The sequence below is a fragment of the Pimephales promelas genome, chromosome 7 (assembly GCF_988280905.1).
Source record: "Pimephales promelas chromosome 7, fPimPro1.hap1.1, whole genome shotgun sequence".
NCBI lineage: Eukaryota > Metazoa > Chordata > Actinopteri > Cypriniformes > Leuciscidae > Pimephales > Pimephales promelas.
This window is the reverse complement of record NC_142775.1, coordinates 39,665,429-39,683,774: the sequence shown is the minus strand read 5'-3', so window position 1 is coordinate 39,683,774 and position 18,346 is coordinate 39,665,429. Positions and strand designations below refer to the sequence as shown.

The 18,346-nt window shown below is 36.9% G+C and overlaps 1 protein-coding gene across 2 annotated transcripts in view; it reads left to right on the top strand.

Moving 5' to 3' along the window:
- Positions 1-484: 484 nt before the first annotated feature.
- The window catches only part of LOC120487062 (R3H domain-containing protein 1), a 136,478-nt gene continuing 118,616 nt past the window's right edge, over positions 485-18,346 (top strand). Inside the window, exons 1-5 of one of the 2 annotated variants that reach the window (XM_089133474.1) lie at positions 485-557; positions 7,831-8,132; positions 8,334-8,531; positions 9,690-9,769; positions 17,632-17,868. The gene's annotated coding sequence lies outside the window, so the exon portion shown is untranslated. Of the gene's footprint in view, positions 558-7,830; positions 8,532-9,689; positions 9,770-17,631; positions 17,869-18,346 lie in introns of those variants that run through there. The other variant, XM_089133473.1, reaches the window with a different exon arrangement.

Genomic DNA, 18,346 nt, shown 5'->3' with positions numbered 1-18,346 from the left:
TTTCGTATCTTAGGTGTACTTTCACGAGTCATTAAATCATGTTTAATTTTGACTTCTCTGTGCAAGCTCTTTGACGTGGACCCCCTAAAACTGCATTATATGACTGACAGACAACACCGGTTTGACCGAAAAATGTCAAAAATACTGTGGAAACAAAGACACTTCTTGGATGCCCTTGAAGTAAGCTAAAACATACCAAAAATTAATTTCAAAGTGAACTATCCCTTAAAGGGCTATAAAGTGAAGCTGGTTTGAGGGCTACGCAACAACTCACTTAATTTTGATTAATTTCCAGAAAACATGACATAATAATATCTTATCTCATTTTGCTCCTCTAGTAAATGCATCTTGATTTAAGAATTTTTGGATATGTGAACTGGAAACAAGACAAAAATACTGAGTGAAAAGCATTTCTTGCAGAGAGCATATCAGTGAGGTTTGATCAGCCGTTTAATGAGGATTTTGCTCTTGTTTTTAAGTTCCTGAAGCTCGTCTCCCGCAGAAACTTTGCTTTCGTCGGTCATCTGAGGAGAATCTCAGCAGGATCGGTGTCACCGGTGAGGGCTGACAACACGCATTCACACACCGCTCTGAGGCCTCATCAGCCGCCGCGAGTCCAACTTTGTGATTGACACCAAACCCGGCTCCATTGTCTCCGCGCAGGTTAAAAATATAATACAGCGGCAGTGTCGCCACGGCGATAAGGGCCGTCCAATCATACGTCCCGCAGCTGCCAGGTTGTTAAAGAACATGCGAAAGACTTCGGGTTCGCTGTGCATTTTTGCTGCCATTGGCACATCAGCCGCGGAAGGGCTGTGAGTGTGAAAGTCACGATTTTTCATCGGTTTCTCTATTTCTTGCGTCGTGTCACGGTGGGCTGTGACACTGCATGTGTTCGGTCCATATCACTCTTAAAAATAAAGTTGTTTTTTTGCACAGCTTATCCATATAAGAACCAATTTCAGTTCCCCCGAAAAACCTTCAGTGGTCAGTTCTTAAAGGGCTAGTTCACCCAAAAAGGAAAATGATGTCATTAATGACTCGTCTCAAGCCCGTTCATCTCCAGAACACAGTTTAAGATATTTTAGATTTAGCCCGAGAGCTTTCTGTCCCTCCATTGAACGTGTGTACGGTATACTGTCCTTGTCCAGAACGGTAATAAAGACATCATCAAAGTAGTCATGTGACTTCAGTGGGTTATTACAATGTTTTGAAGCATCAAAAATACTTTTTGGTCTAAAAATAACACAAACTCCGACTTTATTCAGCATTGTATTGTGGATCCGCGTTCAGTGACGCGGCTGACGTGTCTAAGAGGGATCGTTCCGCCTCCACCTAAGCTCCGCCCACAAACAAACATCACCACGTTTACTAACTGAAAAGGACTGTATATATTTGCCTTTGTGAGACTATAGTTTGAATAAAACCATTTTCTTTGCATGACACATTGACATTGCAGTGCAGAATAACTCTTTCGGCATTATCCCGAACATCGTAGCATTAGTTTCATGTGTCAATGAACGGAAGGGAGCGCAAACGTGACATTTTAATTTTCCCGCCAAAAACCTTGAGTTTTTCCACATACAAATCAGTCTACACTACAGGCTTCACAGACAAGTCAAGGAAGGTTGTGTGTTATTTAAGTTTTGTTACAAGCCTCCTTACATATAGCGCCTTAATAATCCCTTTTCCATTAGTGGTTCTTTAGATGTTAAAGGTTCTTCATGAAACCATCGATGGCTACCTTTATTTTTAAAGTGTGTCTTCCTTTAACCCCCGCAGCTCTTCCTAACCGGACCGGCACGTCCGTATCGAGCGTTTAATCTCCAGCATACAGATGCATCTGTGTTGTTTAAGGCTAGATTGATAAAACCTTCTCACGAAACATCTGCACAGCGGCGCTATTATCGAGCAGAAATGGGATCCGTACGGTTCTTTCAGATTCATTTATCCCAGGCTAAAGGTCAGCACTTTCTTTCAGATGCTCAGCTTTGGCATCTGTGAATAAATGTTGCTCATGCTGAAATACTTCTGAGCTCTCAGAAACTTCGGTGTGTCTGAGATAAAGTGCTATTCTGAGCTCAGGTGGAAGGTCTTTAATGTGAGGACGTGGGTTTGAAGACGCTCGATGCGCTGCATTATGCCATACAGACGACCGACCCCAACACGAGGCCGAACGGTCACTTCTGAGAGGGAAAACAACATCCACAGTAGCCTTGAAGGATGAATGCGCTTTGTTTGTAAAGGAAACAGCTTTTTATTTCATCCTGGTCTCCAGTGAAACCCAGGTTTGGAGTCTGATTTAGTATTACCAGTCACGCTGTCCTGGTTTGGGAACGTCTGTAAACCAGTTTGACCTGTGAACTTTCCCTCCAAAAATGATGGAAACCTCTTTCTGACACATAAGGGGAAAAAATGCTTTGGTATAAATCATAATTATGACATAAAAATCTTACAAACATACAATGAAAAAAATAATATGCATTATCTAATCAATAAAATTGTGGAAACATATTACAAGCAATATTATTAATTAAATTGTACAAATTAGAATTAATTAGAATGTTAATTTGATTAACTATTACTCAATTCTAATTTGTTCAATTTAATAAATAATATTTCTTGTAATCTGTTGCCACAATTTTATTGATTAGATAAAGGATATTCATTTTTACAGTGTACTAATTATGAGAATAAAAAATGGAAATAATGAATTTGAATTGTGAGATTTAGTACGTCATAGTCTAAACTTTTAAGTCATAATTTTGACTTTTGATTTTCATAAATATGACTAGTATGTTATAGTTATGATTTACCAAAGCACGATTTTGTCCCTTATGTGGCGGATATGGGCTTCCATGATGTTTTTCAGCCATTTTTCCTTCAAAACGGTTCAAATAGAAACATTTACACTTTCTTGAAGGTGAATTTTATTTAATTTATTTAATTATTTTAAATATAAAAGACATTTTTCTATGCCAGCAAACAAAAATATGTTCTAATAACATTTTCCAATACATTTGTGTGAAAGTCATTTCTGAATGTCCACAGAAACGTAAAAATATTTCAGGTTTTTTTTTTACATTTTAAAAACGTTAACATTAAGTTTTAGTATCCTCATAAACACATTCTGTTATATCTTAAGTGAACGTAAACAGTCAAGAGAAAAGAAAACGCATGAGTTTGTATATTGGATACGTACAGCTCTTAAAGTGACAGCGGCCTAATAAACCCACTGTCTGATTTAATGTTAATTTTTAATCAAATTCCCGTTAATCTAAGTCCAATTACAACGTTTCCGACCTTCCACAAACAATGCATAAATAATGTTTTTTTGAACATTTTGAGAATATTATTTGAACAAACATCTATTAATGTTACTGGAATAACAGAGTACTAACATTAATAGTGACACACTCTAATAAATGCTGAGTTGTATGAACCCAATTAGGGTTAAAAATGCAATTTAAAAAAATTACAGTTGAAAGTGAAAGTTGAAGTTGGGTTAATATTTGAAATGTTGAATTGTTGAAAAACAACCCAGCATTGTTTAGAGTGCATGTTCTCCATATTTGTCCATTCACTTTTTATTTTAATTCCTTTCTGTGAAAAGCACTTTGAATTATCATAGTGTATGAAATATGCTATCGCTATAAACAACGCTGGATTGTTTTAACCCAAATTTGGGTCAAACATGGACAACCCCAATTTAATGTTGGCTTAAAAATGTAATTTAAAATTTTAACCCAACTTCAACTTCAAATTTTTAATCACATTTTTAACCCAACATTTGGGTTTTTTTCATATTTGACCCAAATATGGGTTGAAACAACCCAGCATTTTTTAGAGTGAATGCAACATGGCTGTAAATTTATGAGCACATGCAAAAACAATAGAGAACCAATGAAATATTATGTTGTAGTCAATGTACACTCTGAAAATGCTGGGTTATTTTAACCCAACTTTGGGTCAAACATGGACAAACCCAAACATTGGGTTAAAAATGTAAGTAAAAAATTTAACCCAATGGCTGGGTTTGTCCATATTTGACCCAAAGTTGGGTTAAAATAACCCAGCATTTTCAGAGTGCATACTTAATGTTACATAATTTTGAGAAAACCTTGCCAGAACATTCCCTGTTCAGTGGGATTAAGGTGTTTGTAAATAAAATAAAATGAAATAAAATGTATCCAGTGAGGCAAGCGCTGTACTCGAAAAATGCTGGGTTGTTTCAACCCAACTTTGGGTTAAACATGGACAAACCCAAACGTTGGGTTAAAAATGTAAGTAAAAAATGTAATACAATGGCTGGGTTTGTTAATATTTGACCCAAAGTTGGGTTAAAACAACCCAGCATTTTTTAGAGTGTGGAAATAAATATTGATCCCCTCAATTTTCAAGATGGTTATGGCCTTGCATGAACCACAATAGAGCCCAACCGATAAATGATTTTGAAGGCCGATACCGATACAAATATTTTGGGTTTTAAAATCCGATATTCCGATATATCGGCCGATATTTTATTAATATTAAATATTGTTGGATTTCACACACGTGTAAAAGAAAAGCTAACTTTTCTGCAAAAGACACGTTTGATACTTTTTCTCTATGTCTAAATGTTCACTCCTCGCAAGTATAACTTACATTTTACAATGCAGGGACTGTAACTAGAGATATGCTAGTAATAAATACAGTTATAATTACTTTATTTATTCAGAAAAAGTTTGTTGTGGTTTCCAAGCTCATTAATGTTAACGTTAGCGGTCTTCCACTGATGATATTGGCATTAGCTTTGTGGTTAGCTAGTCTATGATGAGCCATAATTTAGCAATGGATAACCTCATACTGCAAATTGTAAAACATACATTTTCAATATAACAGGCCGAGGAGAGATGATTGAAGCGTGTTTCGTCCGTTTTTATTTTATTTTTTAAATATTCATTTATCGGCCATTATAACTGCCGATACCGATATTTTGGAAAATGCTTAATTTGGCTCTAAACCACAACAGAATTTCGGAAGAATCTTCAGCATAAGTCGTACGAAATGTATCATGAATCAGTCCAGGCTGGTTTATGCATCTAGACCAACCATAACCAGTATAGTTGGTGGACCAACATCATGAAACTGAGCTGCAAACCAGCCATCAAATCATGCAAATCACGCCTTATGTTGTCGTTTAAACTCTCATTGTGGAAAGGGCCGTCTTCAGAATCTTCTTTTGTGAGTAATTGATGATTTGTTGAGCGAGTCCAGTAATATAAAGCGAGATCTGCAGTCAGTCCAGTGTTAATTACTCCGAGCAGAACCGGGGCGATGCCGGAGAATGTCACAATCTGCATGTTTATGGCTGTTTAACTGGTCTTGGACTCCTCCGATGGGAAATCAGCAGACCTCTAATGGCTGTTTTCCTGCACTGATGATCGCTGTATCCACACCGCCGTCATTCGTCCCAATGTCTTTATCATAGAGACATTAGAAAAAGATGAAATCGCAGCAACTAACGCCAATTAAAAGCACTGCACTCGTCAAACGGAGGCACTGGATTCCTCATGACGGATGCGTGCTGTTGCTAGGCTTCCTCGCTCTGATCTACTCCGGCTCTATAGATCATCGTTTAATGTATGACAGGGTTAATGAGGTACACATGTGTCGCACTCAACTTTCTGTCTTGTTCCCTGTAATGATGATTTTATTGCTTATAGCAAGCTCTGGAATTAAATCATCGACTTTGCGTTTTAAAGCAGCTTCATAAACGGGAAAATAACAGAATCAATGATGCAAACTATCAAATATGGGAAGAGCAGTGTCCTAGTTCAGTTCAATAACTGTAAAGTTCATCTATTATTAAACAAGTTTAGATAAGCAGAAGACAATGTCGTTATTCAGGTCAAGTTTTGTGCATCGAAATCAATAATATTACTGAATATTAAGTGTATTTTAAAGTGTATTAAGCCTGTGTTTGTGTGCAGCTGCTTTTAAAGATAAAGACGAAACACTGATGTGAGCAGTTTTACCTGCCGTTTTGACTGAGACTCGTGCTGACGGATATTAATGAGCACATAATTAAGATTATAAATAAGGTGTGATTGTCAGAGACCATGAGCTGTTCGTCGATCTGTCTGTCTGAAACACACATGAAAGCAGATATTAGATCAGTAACGCTTCACAATACACTCCTTTGTTAATGCATTAGCTAACATTAATCAATTAGTTTAGTTAGTTTATAAAAATGCAATTAGTCATGGTATAATTTTATAAATTTAAGATTATTGCAGTACGTTTTACAAGTTTTTTTCTTAAACTGTGTTTACCGTTTCTTTGAAATTATTTGTGAAATTTACTAGCAATTTTTGAGTGAAAATAGTTTCTGCAGAATTTTTGATTTAAAAAATCTGTATTAGTAAATGTTAGCTTAATGATATGAATTGTTATACAGCATTTAAACTTAGTTAAATTGAGAGAAATGTATTTTCCCTCAGTAATTTTGACGTTTTTTCCGGTACAAATATCAAATAAAAATTAATTATATTTTTTCCTTATGGGATTTTCCTTAAAACAAGTATAAATATCTGCCAATGTGGTCAGGAAACTAAACTAAATAAAAAAAATGGATGATTTTTAAATCAAGACAATATCTTCAGTCATTTTGCTGGAAAACAAGACTGTTAGCCTATATTATTTATTTAACTTAAAATGTTTTTTTTAGCTATTTATTTTAATCAAATCCATTTATATATATTTTTTTGTATTTTATTCAAACGTTTTATGTATTTTATTTATATGCATTATATTATTAGTTTTTTTTTATCTGATTTATTTTTCAATTCTAATAAAATGTATTCATTCATTTAGAAATTTACTTTAATCCTCTAATTGTATTGATTATTTGATTTATTTTTGAGATTGTTCTCCATCCCTGAAGCCCCGTCTTATGGAGGCTTTATCCAGAGATTTTGATAAATATCTTCCAGTGTGGTCAGTAAACTAAACAAAAAAAAAAAAAAAAGAAAGAAAAGATAATTATGATTGATGATTTTTAAATCAAGACAATATCTTCAGTCATTTTGCTTAACTGTATCTTGATTTAAGAATATTTAGTTATTTTACTGGAAAACAAGACTGTTAGATAGCCTATATTATTTATTTATTTAAATTAAAATGTTTTTTTAGCTATTTATTTTAATCAAATCTATTTATATAATTTTTTTGTATTTTATTCAAACGTTTTATGTATTTTATTTATATGCATTATATTATTAGTTTTTTTTTTATCTGATTTATTTTTCAATTCTTATAAAATGTATTTATTCATTTAGAAAGTTACTTTAATCCTCTAATTGTATTGATTATTTGATTTATTTTTGAGGTTGTTCTCCATCCCTGAAGCCCCGTCTTATGGAGGCTTTATCCAAAGATTTTGATAAATATCTTCCAGTGTGGTCAGGAAACTAAACTAAAAAAGAAAAAAAAGAAAAGATAATTATGATTGATGATTTTTAAATCAAGACAATATCTTCAGTCATTTTGCTTAACTGTATCTTGATTTAAGAATATTTAGTTATTTTACTGGAAAACAAGACTGTTAGATAGCCTATATTATTTATTTATTTAAATTAAAATGTTTTATTATAGCTATTTATTTTAATAAAATACATTTATGTTCATTTTTTGTATTTTATTCAAACGTTTTATGTATTTTATTTAAAGGTATTATATTATTAGGTTTTTTTTATCTGATTTATTTTTCAATTCTAATAAAATGTATTTATTCATTTAGAAAGTTACTTTAATCCTCTAATTGTATTGATTATTTGATTTATTTTTGAGGTTGTTTTCCATCCCTGAAGCCCTGTCTTGTGTGAGGCTTTATCCACAGATTTTGATCCAGAACCGAGAGTGATGAGGAGATGTAGAATGGAAATGTGTTCCTCCAGCTGACCTGCTCTAATGAACATTCACATCAGAGACGGGAGATGAATCTTTGCCCACAGAGGATGTAAATAATGAAAGCAACCCTCCTGCAGTATGTTCCAGGAGCAGGTGTGTGTGTGTCTCGGACTTAAACCTGAATGCACACAGACTCATGGGACTCGTGTCACTGTGGGGACCTAAATTGAGGTCCTCATGAGGTAAACGCTTATAAATCATACAGAATTATTATTTTAAATGTAAAAATGCAGAATGTATTATTATTTTAAATGTAAAAATGCAGAATGTTTCCTGTGATGGGCAGGTTTTGGGGTAGGGGCAGTGTAAGGGGACAAAATATACAGTTTGTAGAGTATAACCATTACATATAAGATAGTAATCCAGACGTGTGTGTGTGTGAGTCCGTGTGTTTTCAGGGTCGTGGTCTGGTCATCATGGCAGCCGCTGGCACACACACCGAGACCGCCGCTGATGATAACAGATGTTCCCTCACCATGGCAGGACGGGCGAGAGAACGACCCTTCACCACAGGACTCCTGCAGACACGGGGAGCGAGCGCATGTGCCTCTCACACACAAGGGTGTGTTCGTGTCTGTTTGGTGTGTTATGGTGACATCATGTCTTTTTGAATACTCGATTCTGATTGGCTGGAAGGTTTGCAATAAAACCGTTTAAACCGCAGCAGAGCTGTTGAATAAGAATAATTTTAGAGTTGAATTTAGAAGATGTCTGTTTAACATGCATGCTAAATCATTACATCTTAACCCCTTAACTGTCCCTGTTCAATTTTTGTGATATCAACTTCAAATTTGGAACAAAACTTGATAAGATTTATGGCTTTGATTTTATAGTAATTTAAGAGTAAAAAATATTTGTAAAAAATATATATTTTATATAAAATAAAAAATATATAGTACAGTATTGTCAATTTAAACTTCCATAGCGTTTTCATACTTTCATTTTTTGAAGTGTTTTCACTTCAGCAATAATCTGCTGAGTGTTTTCTTTAAAACAAGACCAAACTTAGGGTATATATTCCAAAGCATTCTTAAAGACATCTTCTAAACGTCTATTTGACATCTGACAGGAAACGTCCTATAGACCATTTTGCAAGATGTAAACAACACTGGTCCAGAAGCACTTCCTGTTTCAGTTTTTTAAAAGCTAGGATAAAATACAACCAACAGAAAATATAAAACTGAATCAAAAAGTTAAACAAACATCTTTAAGATGTCATGTTTTCTTTACATGTGAAATAAAGAAAAGTTTCAGTTACAAACTGAAACAGGAAGTGTTTCTGGACCGCTGCTGTTTACATCTGGTCTATAATGGTCTATAGACGTATTGCAGATGAGCAAACACTCTAAAAAATGTCTTCCAGATGTAAACATCACATCAAATACTGTAATAAGCATGAATATCTATGGGTTTATTATGCGTCACATGACTAAACTTTTTAAACATCACCATTCTGACAGTCCACACTACTACACGAAAACGTCGTTTTCACTTTGGACATGGATCCACTTTGGAGAGTGTTTTCAAAAAGCTTTGTTTTTGAGAGAAAAAGATGCTTTTCAGTGTGGACAAGACCTATGACACTGTCCCTTTAGAAAGTAGGCATAGATAATGAAGCTTCACATGTTTGAAAGGCTCAAATGCCCCTCAGATCCTGAATGAAGCACAGAAAGACCTTCTGCTATTTAGCTGTTCGTTCCCATTTGAGTCATTACGTGTCTCCTCAACAACCTCCACAGGCTTCATGTGATGTCAGGACCACTGAGGACAAACCTACATTCGTCTCCTTGAGAGTCCCGTGCCGGCTGAGTGTGAACGGGTAGGACGTTTGCACCTTCAGGGTCCACTAGCTCTGCGTCTCACCAAACAGCATTGACAAGCCACTGTGAGCGTCTGGGGTTTTGGGACATCGCCTTCCTTATAATTACCTCTGTGCACATGCAAAGAACACAGTTAGAGGAGAAGAAGTGGTCAGAGACTTGTCTTTGACTGATGAAGCTGTTCAGTTGCAATGGGAGGTGGTTTGAGATCAGGCTCAGTTCCAGAATCACATGCTTCTTGTGTTCTAGTGGACATTTATGTTGATTGGATGGTTGTGGTTTGCTATTGGTGGATCTCGTGTGATTGACAGGTTGCCCCGCCCTCTTAAAGCTTTAAGAAAAACACAAGAAGGAGTTACTGGTGCATTTTGCTTGTGTTCAACACAGACCTTATTTCTGCCGTTTAATCAAAAACCGAGTTAAAAATAAAAAAAAATTTAAAAAAACATTGACGATATACACTGATTTTACACATCTACCATTTTGAAATCGAAAGCGAGGCTCCGGCGGGAAGAATCCCGGAAGTACAGATAGACACCCAGATAGCAAACTGACATTGAATCAACGTGGAAATATGACATCGAAACAACGTTGATCTGACATTGTTTTGCTCATCGAATTAACGTTGAACCAACGTCAGACGCGTCATTCTTTCAAAACTAACGGAAAATCAACTTGAAATCAACGCGTTGTTTCAACGTTATGAAAGCAAACCAATTTTCGATTTTCATTTAGCTTTGAAGAATGCCGCGTCTGACGTTGGTTCAACGTTAATTCGATGAGCAAAATCAACGTTGTTTCAATGTCATGAGAGACGTCGTTTCCACGTTGATTCAATGTCAGTTTGCTGTCTGGGACAACAATGTCTTGGACTACCAATTCTGAAGCTGCTGCCGCAATTTAAACTATTGGATGTTAATATCCAATATAGGATATGCTTATAGTTCGTTCCTGCTTCAGTTTTTATGTTCTAAATATATATATATATTTATAAATGTATTAATTTCACTGCATATAGTCTAAAGGATGAAAGAAATGTATGTACATTTTTAGAATAACAAATTTCTACGTTAAACTCAACAATACGCCATCGCATTCGCGACTCTCCTATGATTAAAGGCGATACTTCCGGTTTGCTTCCCACTGGAGCCATTTCAAAATGGCGGCTGCGTGAAATCAGTGCTGAAATGCAACACAATAACAACGCTAACAATATTATATCGTTCTGTGCACTGCAGTTTTGTTGTCTGCCGCTTTAAAAGCTCGAGCTCTTGAAAGCAGGATTCTGATTGGCTGTCAGTGTTTTTATTGTTCACGAGGAACAAAAATCGTGATTCCAAATTTATTTCGTTTATTTGTTAAGTTGTGGTGGTGTGAACTCTGCTATTCTTTATATTTAGAATGATTTTTAGATCTATATCTTTAATTATCGTCATTGGTGTGAGTGCTTGCTTGACTCCTGACATCGTTTCTCAGTATAGTTTGCAATCGCGAGTTATAAAGTTTATTTCTCGCAATTGCGAGTTTATATCTCACAATTCTGACATTATAACAGGAAATTGGGACTTTATATTACGCTATTCTAACCATTAAATTCTCCTTTAGCAGAGCGAAGGGGAAAATGAGACAGAATAATATGTTTTTAGCCTATAGATCAGTGTTGTAGTACTCGAGACTCGGACTCGTCTCGGACTCGGTCTCGAGACCATATTTTAATGGTCTTGGTCTTGTCATGGACTCGTGTCCATTTGGACTCGGAATTGACTTGTACTCGAACATTTTTTTTTTTTAGGACTCGGAATTATTCCCGAGTCCACTCGAGTTCAATTGAAAATATTTTTCATGATTATTAATGTATGTTAATAAAATATTTCTTTAAATTGATTGACACACCCAGTGATTGGTGATTTTCTAGTGCGCAACTGCGCATGACAAATTGTAATAAAATTACTTTTAACACCACCTTCTATGTGGCCTTTTTACCCTAAACTGATCATATTTTTTAAACTCTAAGTAAATTCAGTAAAAAAAAAAAAGGATTTCTCTAAGTAAATAAAAGTAAATTAGGTAATCAACCCTCACTGGTCTCGGTCTCGACTCGGACTCGACCGTCTCTGGTCTCGGACTCGACTCTCTATGGACTCGGTGTCGACTCTCTCTGGTCTCGGTGTCGACTCGGACTCGAGTGAGGTGGTCTCGACTACAACACTGCTATAGATCGCATAAAATATGTTGTCTCGTTTTCCAGTACGTTAGGTCTACAAATAGGCCAGTGTTCAGAATCGGTGGCTGACTGCTCTGCTGTCATTGACGTTTGTGTCTAATCACCGTTTTAGATGTCGTATTATATAGCCTATGTCCAAAGAAGCAATGGGTACACTCACAATAGGCCTCGTTTGAGTGTCAGTCAACACCGCAGGCTTTTAGGCTCGATCAATGACACAATTGATAATCGCAGTGACAATTTACCTCCATCGATTTATATACAGCAACGCCAATTTAGGAAGTTATCGATCAGACGGGCCACCGATCAGACGATCTTTCCTCCATTGTTCAACCATTGTATACACACACACACACACACACACACACACACACACACACACATCGCGAGATAATCAGGCTCTCCAGCGCATGAGTCTCGCGATCTGATTGGAGTGTGTGATGGCTGCTATATTTAGGACCCTCTTCCGCTAATTGGAGGTGAGGAATACAAGTGTGTGTGACAATGTTCGTGAGGAGAGGTGAGATTGCAGACTCTCTTTTCTCTTCCCTTTTGCCTTTTCTCATTCTTTTTCTTTTTACACCTTCCTTGCATCCATTTTCGTGTTGAGGAGATTAGTTTCCTGAGTTGAGGAAAGAAAGCGGTCGTGTGGAGAGTTGCTCGCGCTAATACAACAAACCTCGTTTCCGTCTGTGTGTGAAGCCCCGAGTGTGTTGATACAAGGACAAGATTGACAAACACAGAAGTTGAAAAAAGCCTTGAATGAATCAGAACGCTATCTTCAGTGAATCTGGTTGATCTGCTCACGTTTGGCCAGAGAAGAAACACTGCAAAAAATTCTTCCTCAGTATTTTTGTCTTGTTGTATATCCAAACGTTCAAAAGTCTTGATACGTTTACTTGAGAAAGAAAATTACTTAAAAAATCTGCGAAATTCATGCTTAAAACAACAAACAAACAAATAATCTTGTTTTCCTATTGAATTATTATTATTTTTTTCTTATCACATTTTTTTAAAGCATAAACTCTTAATTTGTAAACTTTTTTCAGAAAACAAGACTGCAGTGTAGAAGAATTGGCATGAAAAGGTTATTTACACTCTCAAAGGGTAACTAAACCCTAAACCAAACTTTTTTTAGTTTATTATCTAAGAATGGGTATAAAGTGTTTTAAAGGGATAGTTCACTTTGAAATACATTTTTGGTATGTTTTAGCGTACGTCAAGGGCATCGAAGATGTAGGTGTCGTTGTTTCCACAGTAGTTTTAATTTTGATATGTTTAGGTCAAACCGTTCGTGTCTGTCCGTTATATAATGGAGGTCTATGGTCACCACCTCAAAGACCGTGCAGAGAGAAGTCCAAATTAAACATGATTTAATGACTCGTAAATGTACACCATTGAAAAAAATTGAAAAAAATGTACACCAAGTACACATTGATGGCCTAAGACACGAAACGAGCGGTTTGTGTGAGAAAACGAACAGTATTTATGTTGTTTTTACCTCTTGTAACCACAGCCACGTTCAAGTGATCTTGAAAGGGTGCGGACGCTTCGTTGACCGCTTTGATAAAAATGACGTCGGCATGTTTCATTATATTATTTTAATTAACTACGCAACATCTTTAACACATTTTGAATCAAATTAAATCTAAATAAAGGCGTGAAGATGTGCACTTTTGCGAACTACTGTATACTGTCATTTCAGTCAAATGATGTTTTGTGTGCGAACGAAAGGAAACTGAGGTCGTTATACACTAACTTTCATTGATCTCATTAGTGGTCACATAATACGACGACCAATGGCGTCAATGTATAAGGTTCGTTTACCTTTTCCGCGTACAGGCGACACCATTGTCAAAACGATCTCCATTCACACAGATCCGCGAAACGACTAAAAAACGCTGTGTTCTGCTGCCTGGCCACTAGATGGCGATGAAACACTATAGATTGAACACGTAATACGCATGTGCGTGACGTTTTTGTCTTCGCGTTTTTATTGTGGAGACCTTTTCAAAAACGTTGCGTTTTTTTTTAGGCACCTAAAACTCAGTCGTCGAGCGGCATAAACAGTTTTACGTTTTTAGTTGAAAACGGTGTCGTGTGAAACAGCCCCTCAGGCCACATTTTAATTTATATTTGATTGAAGTGTGAATGAGACACAAGCTGCTCCTCGATTAAATTACTTTTGTGTTGTTTAGCTTTAAATAGCAGACGGTCACTCTCCGTGTGAGAGCTTGTTATTTAAAGCGAGAGCTTCACGCTGATCCTGTTCCCGTCGTCTTCAACTAAGTTGCAATTGCTGGCTGACTTTATTGAGAGCTGAAGAGGGTTTAGACTTGACAAGCATTGGCCATGCGAGGCAGTTAATCAGCGAGCCGGAGAGTCGTGGCAGTAATTGCAGGCGGCAGTGATTGCAGGCGGCAGTGATTGTGGCAGGTAGAGGTCCGTTCACCTCTCACAAGAGTTTCTACAGGTCATGCATAACACATCTGATCTGTGGATTTACCTTTTAATGCAGGTTAAAAAATGAATTTCCTTTTTTTTTTTGGTGAAAAATCAAAATGAAGTTTAAAGCAGTGGCGTAGGTTTGATTTTGAAATTGGTGGGGACATCAATGTATAAATATATTTTAAGTTTTGATCTAAATTATTGCTTGGGAGGTAACACTTTACTTGAAGGGGTGTGTGCGTAAGACTGACATGACGCCTTCAGATATGACATTGACATATGTCTTGATTATGAATGTGTCATGTTAGTCTTATGACCAGAGAAACCCATTTCGGTGGCCAAGAAGGCCATCAAACCACCAAATTCTGGTTCCTTTTAGCATGAATGCATATTGATGTCACTTAAAACTCTTTTTAATTTGCTCTAAAGTTCTCGAGAGTGAATTTGACTTTCTTTTAGATGCAGACTGTGATTGTATAAATATCACACAATCATGTTTGACGTTGAGTTCGCTATAGCGGCATGTGCGATAAATGGCGCCCAGTCTTACACCTTTATAAATATAACCGTGCATCTGCCTCGAAAGGTGTAAATTAATGAAACTCGATTATGCCATCTGTGTTCGCTCTCTTGTCAGCGGCTCACACAGGAGTTTGTACTGTATCTGCGCTCCTCTGAGCCGCTCAAAGCCAAAACGCTGTGTTTGTGAGCGTTTATCAATGCAGAGGTCGAGCGTGTCGTGTGTGTTAAAGTCACCATGAAATCAAACTACTTTTTATGGAATATTGCATCTGTGGTATTTTTTATGAGTTATTTATCTGTGCACATCATTATTATTATTTTTAATTCATGTGCCTCATAACCTTGAATCAGAATAACTTCCTCTTGCAGCTTTTCTTCTCTGATGATGTGGGCGGGGCAATCTGTCACTCACATGAGATCAGCCAATAGCAAACGGTCAAAGTTTTGGGTTTAATCACAAGCAAAACGTTTAATGTAAAAAAAAAATTAATAAAAAATAAATTCCTTAAAGCCTCCCTGTAGTCTTAAAATATTTTGAATGTAACTTGACACCCTTGCCTCATTTAGTATGCGTGGTTCTATGAATAAGCAAATGAGCCCCGCCTCCACTCACTCACTCTGGTTGACGATAACACGTTGATCTGATTAGTTACAAGGTGGTTTGTGACGTGGATGGATGGGTAGATAGATGGATGGGTAGATAGATAGATAGATGGATAGATGGATGGATGATGGATGGATGGGTAGATAGATGGATGGATAGATAGATGGATGGGTAGATGGATGGATAGATGGATGGGTAGATAGATAGATAGATAGATGGATGGGTAGATGGATGGGTAGATAGATGGATGGATGGATGCGTAGATAGATGGATGGATGGATGCGTAGATAGATGGATGGGTGGGTGGATGGATGGATGGATGGGTAGATAGATAGATGGATGGATGGGTAGATAGATAGATGGATGGGTAGATAGATGGATGGATGGGTAGATAGATGGATAGATGGATGGATGGATGGATGGGTAGATAGATAGATGGATGGGTAGATAGATAGATGGATGGATGGGTAGATGGATGGATGGATGGGTAGATAGATGGATGGATGGATGGGTAGATAGATAGATGGATGGGTAGATAGATGGATGGATGGGTAGATGAATGGATGGATGGATGGATGGATGGGTAGATAGATGGATGGATGGATGGGTAGATGGATGGATGGATGGGTAGTTAGATGGATGGATGGGTAGTTAGATAGATAGATGGATGGATGGGTAGATAGATGGATGGATGGATGGGTAGATAGATGGATGGATGGATGGATGGGTAGTTAGATGGATGGATGGGTAGTTAGATGGATGGATGGGTAGTTGGATAGATGGATGGATGGATGGGTAGATAGATGGATGGATGGATGGGTAGATAAATGGATGGATGGATGGATGGATGGGTAGTTAGATGGATGGATGGGTAGTTAGATGGATGGATGGATGGGTAGATAGATGGATGGATGGATGGATGGATGGGTAGTTAGATGGATGGATGGGTAGTTAGATGGATGGATGGGTAGATAGATAGATGGATGGATGGGTAGTTAGATAGATGGATGGATAGATAGATTGATAGATGTGATCAAACCCGTACGAACTGCAGAGTGAATGAGACTGGTAATATTGAATAACACAGTAAAGGCAGTAGTGTACTCTATCCTCCGTAACTGTGGATGTCTGGCAAAGCCTGGAGCTGTAATCATATTTGATTTCCTTGTTTATTTGAGTATTTTTTCAATATTCACCCACATGATGACATTTCTGATCGTGCATCACTGTTTACAAGCACACTCTCGCGTCCTTTATGTGTGTTCGCAGAACCTTTTGAGCGCCGAATCGCTTCAACCAAAAAATCAAGCTGTTTTCAAGAGTGGTGCACGCGGGAGTAATTACAGGCAGCTGTTGCTGAGGTGAAATTACATGTGTCTCCTTGACACGATCACTCGCGCTGACAGCCGACGAGGGAGACAATTTGATGCCGTGTGTGTGTGTGTGTGTGTGTGCATCTGCTTGAGCTTGAGATTAAGACTAACTTAAACCAGACTTAGGTTTTCACCTGCACCGCACGTCATCCCATGATTCAATTCACATTTCCGTATAGCGCTTTTCACAACACACATCATTTCAAAGCAGCTTTACGTCCATATTACAGTTTAGAGTGATCTGTTATCTAAGTTATGCATTTCAGAAATGTACATATACAAATCACAGTTAGCTAAAAATGTATTCATTTATACACTGTACTAATTTAATGCAGAACCAATGAGGTAATGAATACTTGTTTGTTAACAAATGATTATGACATTTAGACAAATGTAGCATTATTAAATGTAGCATATTAAAGTCTTCATTATCCAAACTGGAGCTGATAAACTCTCGAGTTACCTCAGGATGGGCATGATTAAACAGAAAAGAAAATACATAGCTGTTCATATCATAGCATTAAGCAAGAATAATCATGTGCATTTGATCTCATATAAGGTTAAGAGATGCATTACATGAATGCTAGATTTGAACTGGGAGAGCCTGAACATCATCAGGAAGGCTATTCCATAGTTTAGGAGCCAATTGTGAAAACGCGCTTGGTTAATTCACTGCGTTCTCTCCATTAGGGCCTCGTTTGAGGACGCCGAGAGTGATTTTTGCATTACCTGTAGCTTCATCGTCTCTCCACTTCTTCTGAACCCTGGAGGAATTCTGCTAACTTTGTTTCTAAAAGTGGCATTGCGAAGAAAGTTCTGTGGGTTGCCATGACAACCGTTTCCGAGAGAGAGAGAGGCAGAGGCTCAGTGAGATGCTGAAGAAAAGGTTGAACAAGAAGCGTTTTGAATGAAGTGTTCAGAGGCCAGGTGAGCAGATTCACACATCATGAAACCTGTCAGCCAATGAGAAACTGTGTGTTTTTTAAAACTGAATTATTGATGAAGCTGCTGTCTTGTCTGGTTTTACCACGGTAAACAAGGGTTTTTGGCACTCCGTGACATGTTGAAGATCGTCATCACTGTAGTGACGTTTATTCATTATTATAAATTCTTGAAATCAACACTTACATTTTCACTAGTTAAAATGCTAATTCTTGATATCAGAAATTGGATTTTTACTAGTTAAAATGATCATTCTTGATATCAATAATTTCATTTCAACTTTTAAAAAGTGCTGATGATTGTATTTTTTACTGTAGTTAAATGTCACCATAGGCTGCCATTCAAATTCAATTGACATCCTATTGTGACAAATAGGATAGAAATTTTATAATTTTTTTTAATTTTACATTTTAAATTGTTCAAAATTAACTACACTTTAAAAAAACTTTCTGCCGTAAAGGCT